This window comes from Armigeres subalbatus, chromosome 3 (assembly GCF_024139115.2).
Source record: "Armigeres subalbatus isolate Guangzhou_Male chromosome 3, GZ_Asu_2, whole genome shotgun sequence".
NCBI classification, from domain to species: Eukaryota; Metazoa; Arthropoda; class Insecta; order Diptera; family Culicidae; genus Armigeres; species Armigeres subalbatus.
In genome coordinates, this window is record NC_085141.1 from 190070362 (window position 1) to 190076361 (window position 6000).

At 36.4% G+C, this 6000-nt stretch overlaps 1 long non-coding RNA gene across 1 annotated transcript in view; it reads right to left on the bottom strand.

Annotated features, from left to right (window-relative positions):
* LOC134219686 (uncharacterized) overlaps positions 1–5767 on the bottom strand; it is a 42408-nt gene extending 36641 nt beyond the window's left edge. Inside the window, exon 1 of the long non-coding RNA XR_009981639.1 lies at positions 5462–5767. This is a non-coding gene — a long non-coding RNA (uncharacterized LOC134219686). The remainder of the gene's footprint in view (positions 1–5461) is intronic.
* Positions 5768–6000: the final 233 nt, after the last annotated feature.

The window sequence follows — 6000 nt, forward strand, 5'->3', positions numbered from 1 at the left end:
TGAATCTGTTTTTGGTTTCATGTTTTTGAATTTCGAATAATGCAGGACCAAAAAACAATGAAACAATGAAACGTTATAGGTCTCAGGATTGTGATCATCATCAGAATTTTTTGTATTTGTCAGAACATGATTATTTGTCAAGAACATGAAACTAAGCCTTTACCAATTTGGCAATCTTTTTAATTTACCTATATCAACGTATGATGATCTATTTGGCTCGAAGTCTTCAGCATGCTTAGATGACCGAAGAATTTCAAACAAATTTTGATTTTATCAATCAAATTTCTCAGTAAACGAGCAATCGTTAAAAAATTTCAAGTTTTTTTTTGAAGTTTTGTGGAAAACAATTATGATCTCATGCTTTTTAAAATAAACCTATAAGGCGCAGAATCAAAAATGTGATACAATATTAAATATTGGAATTTCCATATGCATCTATCCAATTCAGGCATTTCCGATTTCTCTGGTAAAGTGTTTTAGGGATTTCGTAATGCTGCTATTTCTTGAAAATTTTAAATTTTCAGTCAACAATTTAGGCTTCTTTATTTTCGACAAAGTTTTGGCAAACCACTCAGATTTTGAAGAGAGGTAATTTAAGTTTTGATGAGAACGAACTTGGAATGCTTTTGGATGGATTATAAAAATCCACAGATCCAATTTCCAATACAATCCAATTTTGCTTTGCTAAGGCTCGTATGATTTTTTCACATTTCTTTTTTATAGGCTGAGTGTCGTGGACCATAATTTATAATGTTCAAGTCGTGAATGAATGTGATGTATGTAAATAGGTCAATGTTTGTTTGGTCGGCCAACTTGCGAACAATATATACTAGTTGTTTTGAGCATTGAGCGTAAACGATAACTTAATTGTTTTGAGTGAAAAAGTAGAAATAATTTTAAAAAAAAAGTTAGACCCCCCTAGAATTTTCCATTAGTTACGCCAATGTTTATCACTTCGCGTTCTCCCACACTAGCTGGCGTGATCAGCATCAACACGATCGATTGCACATTGGTTAAACAAATTTCTACTACGCGATCATTCCGCATTCATATTGTGCAAATAGTAAAAAAATATCACAACATTTTAATCATGGAAACACTGAAGACGTTTTATAGAAGAAAACTACTTACGTATTTGTCGACTAAGAATGGGGTGAGTAAGCGTTAATAGAAAAATTTGTATAACTTAAAATTTTGAAAACAACTTAACCATTTTGCAGCCAAAATTTTTTATGATATAAAGTATGTTTAAATTCGTTTCGAAATTCCGCGGAATTCCGTTAAATTTCGTTATAAGCTAGTTTTTTTCTAGCGAAATTTTTGTAATTTTACGAAACGAAACGAAATCAAGAAATCAGATTTCGCCATGCTCGAATTCCGCGAAATTCCGCGGAATTTCGTTTCGAACCACCTGTAACGAAATTTTTCGAAATACCGCATATGCTTATTTAAAGCGAGCGGAGGGCAATATTTGTGATGGCATACATCGCACGACCTTCCTTCTGCCAAGCTCCCGTATGAAGGGGGAGGGAAGAATATCAGTGTGGAAGCTGATATATCTCCACTGGCAAAAGGAAGGTGGTTTGACTAGCTCATATGCCATCGCGTGCGGAAGGATTTGCTATCGACGAGTACTGTCTCCAAATTTCTAATATGACATCAGCATTTAGTCGAATAGGATTTGTATTGCACAGTTCTGTTTTCTCATTGCGTCCGTCTCGTCGCAACCAACTTGGCTGCCTCGGAGAGAACAAAACAGAGAAAGGCACTGCTGCTGTACCGTCGACCAATAACAGCTGAATTGATGTTCTCTCCGAGGCAGCCAAGTTGGTTGCGACGAGACGGACGCAATGAGAAAACAGAACTGTGCAATAAAAATCCTATTCGACTAAATGCTGATGTCATATTAGAAATTTGGAGACAGTACTCGTCGATAGCAAATCCTTCCGCACGCGATGGCATATGAGCAAGTCAAACACCTTCCTTTTGCCAGTGGAGATATATCAGCTTCCACACTGATATTCTTCCCTCCCCCTTCATACGGGAGCTTGGCAGAAGGAAGGTCGTGCGATATATGCCATCACAAATATTGCCCTCCGCTCGCTTTCAAATCGACTTCTATAAAAACATTCTTCATGCCTGCCGTATCCTAACGGAACTATCAATTCTATACTTTCTCCTCTAATGCTATCATGAACATGTACGTCCAAGTTAATTTAGTCTATTTAATCTCAATCAATATTCCGATGCGTTGAAGAAGGCGGATGTTTTCATCTGATTTGTCCAAACAACAATGAAATGTGGCCTCCAAGTCGGAAAGTCCAATAAAACACGGTCGCAATAAACTAATTGTAGCACCGCACTCTAGATCAATTTCCGTGCGTTTGTTTTGTTTTCCTCAACAGCTAACCCAAAATTGTTTTAATGATCCTTCACCTTTCCCGGCTAAATTCAGCTTTGTTTTGTATATACAAACATTGCGGACCAAAAAAAGGAATCGATTATGGAAAAATCTTGCAAATCGGTCAACCTGTTCGGGAGTTAAATCGTCAGGAAGGAAATCTAAACTCATTTTTATTTAAATAGATAGAAGATATGACATAATTTGCTTCCATGATTCGAAACATCGACTCATAGATGATTGACCGTATACTTTTTTTCAAGTTCGGCTCAGGCGTGTATAACACTTTACGGAGCCATGGTTCTCTTTAATATGTACAATCGATATCGTCTTATTAATCAATTGGTAAGAGAGAAAAATTGCTAATATACTTATTAGTAAACCAAGCTTCACCTTCTGATATTTTAGAGGAAAAAATGCTGCCCCATTTAAATATTTCATTATAAATCTAAATTTCGTATCTCTTCCTATCATGTTTTTCCAAAATCGAAATATTTTAACAAACAATTTAAGCTGAATAAGCTAGCTTTTTATTGGCAAAAGTCTATTTTTGGTTGAATAAGCGCTCTAGTAGCTTTCAATGTTTGTTTGGACTTTAATCATGGAGGTGGCTAAATTCTTATCAATATTTGGCTCTATCGTGCTTAATTGCCACATAAGCCTTAAATATTAGGTTTTCATCATAGCCTATTTTCCCTTTATGTACAGAGTTTAAATTGAATTCAGTCAAAGGGGTTAGCATAGCACAAATCATAGATGCACGCAAAAAAAAGCGTTCGTGAATTCGTCAACTAACGAGTTCACTGTGTATTTTAAGTCACGGAACAAAAGTCACGTTTTCTGGAACGTTTTTTGGAAAACGTGACTGAATGAATTTCTGTCTGTCTGACTCTTATAGACTCGGAAACTACTGAACCGATTAGCGTGAAAATTTGTATACAGAGGTTCTTGGGGCCGAAGAAGGTTCATATGATGGTTCGATACAAATAAAACATAAATTTCTACATAGCTTGAGAATTAGTCATAGAATTGGACCCAAATTTAGAATAATGGAAGATTCCAAATCTGTCAAGAAATGTTTTTGTTCGACAATTGAGACATTTCCACAAAACAGAAATAAATTAGCAAATTGCAATTATAAAACCAGATTAATCCACCTAGCGTTGGTGGTGCCTTTCTCGCATTTAGTTAAGACACCAACCTTATATGGGGTTTATATGGTCCGATGTACCATTTTCTTCATAACTTTTAATCGCAATGACCGATCGTTATAAAATTCAATAGTGATCAACGAATGAAACTTGTTGCGAGAAAATCGGTTAAGGATTACTATAAGAAAAGTTGTCTAATGTTTTTTATAGCTTTTGTGCACACACATACACACGCACATACACACATACATACACACGGACGGACAGACATGTGCTCAGCTCGTCGAGCTGAGTTGATTGGTATATAACACTATGGGTCTCAGAGGCTTCTATAAAAAGTTCGTTGTCGGAGTGAAATGATAGCCTTTCGGTACAACTTAGTTGTACGAGAAAGGCAAAAAGATATCCCCATAAAGAAATCAAAATGTTCCACGAAAAAAAAAATACAAAATTTCCATAAATACATCAATTGTAGAAATGAAGAATTACAAAATAAATATTTTTCTCCATAAAAACTTGAAAATTTTCCACAAAATAATCAATAAAGAGCAATAGAACTATGAGAAAGTTTCCTTAAAAAAAAGCAATAAAATTGATAAAAAGTTTCCATGAACTTAAAACGCTTTTAAAGAAGGGGCCATCTATGAAAAAATGCTCAGCTTTATTGCTTTTTTATATTTCTTTATAGAAATTTCCATATTTTTTATTGCTCTTTATTATTTTTTCCGTGGAAAAAGTTTTTGATTTTTTGTGGAAAGAAATATATTTATTCTGTGGAAAATTTTGTAATTGTTTATTGATTTTTTTATGGAAATTTTGTATTTTTTCCGTGGCACATTAGATTTATAATTGCAATGTTTGCTTTTAAAATTGCTAATTTATTGTTGTTTTGTGATAGATTTTTAATTGTTATGGAAATTTGGCATTTTTTAAATTTTTCATGGAAAATTTATTATTTTTAGGGGGAGTTTTTATTTTAGAGAGGGGCTCCTATACAAATGAAATAAAATTTTTGCCCATTTGAAAAGATTTTATCTATTTTAGGCGAAACGTAGTTCGTCGGATCTGCTAGTAATAAATAAACTATATTAATTTTTGGATATAGACAAATGATTCTGGGTTTCATCGACTTTTCAACATTTGAAAGATTGTTTATCGAATACGTTTAATGTTTATTGCCATTGAATACGATTTTTTATTGCCATACGATAATAAACAACGGAATTTTGAAGAAAATATCATGTCATCCATTGGATTTGTATTAAGAACATCAAGAATGTTTAATATAATTTGAGTTGATAATCAGTGGTATCAACAACATAGTCTCAAATATTTTGCACGTTTAATATTTAAAAATTATGAACAAATTTCCAGATGTGCTCGTCTACACATTCAACATGTTCTCTTTAGGTTGCACAAACATTCGCATTCGCCCCTCCCCCCCAAACCCCCAAACTGACTAATTGTGACTGCTATTGGAAACATCCAGCTGTTCGGGGGGTCGCAGCGGTCGTATCCGAGTATGTGTGTTAACTTTTCTTGCTCTCAAGTTCCGTCTTTGGGGGGTTATTTTCTAGATGCTGACTGAGCTTTCGACTGCTCCAACCACCACCAGAGCCACCTTAATCTCGTGCTTATGCGCCTCAACTGGAATAGACACGGAACCGTAGATGGAAGATGCGATAAACAGCGAATGAAACGGAAAGAAGAAGCTCGGACGAACAGATAAAACTAGTTACATTCTTATTCGGGCGATCTCTTCGTAGTATCGCGGCTTGCGGTTGTTCACGGGAAATTCCACACACGTACGCCAAGATGAGCGCACAACATACACCTATTCTGTTGTTATTCTTTCACATTAACTTTTATGAACTCTCTTCGCCTTGCCATGCACTGACTCAACACTTACACACAAGGGCACTGCTGGCTGGCTGGAGTTCCACGTAGGATTTTAACTAATTCGAAACGAAACGGTATTTGATTATCTTCTCAAATCACGGTTTAGGTCTCCCTTTACTCCAACCCCCCCGCACTGATATCAAATTGAGCTTTATATCCTTCAGCTGATCGTCCCCAAAATAATGTACAGGAATTTGTTTTCACCGACGACGACGACAATAGACGTAACGTGGATACGCGAAACGCTTTCCAACAACGCAGTCTCCGGGCAAGAGCAGAACGCGGTGACGGCCTCGATTCGTTCGCCAAACTTATCTTACTGACTCTATTGCTTTCAGGCAGCCCCACATGCAGCGCTCACATCGCGGTCGTCGCGTCAGGTCGCTCCACCTTCGTCCCGCGGCGTAGGTCCATACTCACTCTACTGGTGAAGCGAGATTTTTGTTTTGTAGGCCACCACCAGCCAGCAGCAGCACATCCATTACCGACGAGTTGTAGACGCGTTTCGGCCGAAAACATGGTACAGTGACTGACTGGTTGGCTACTGTT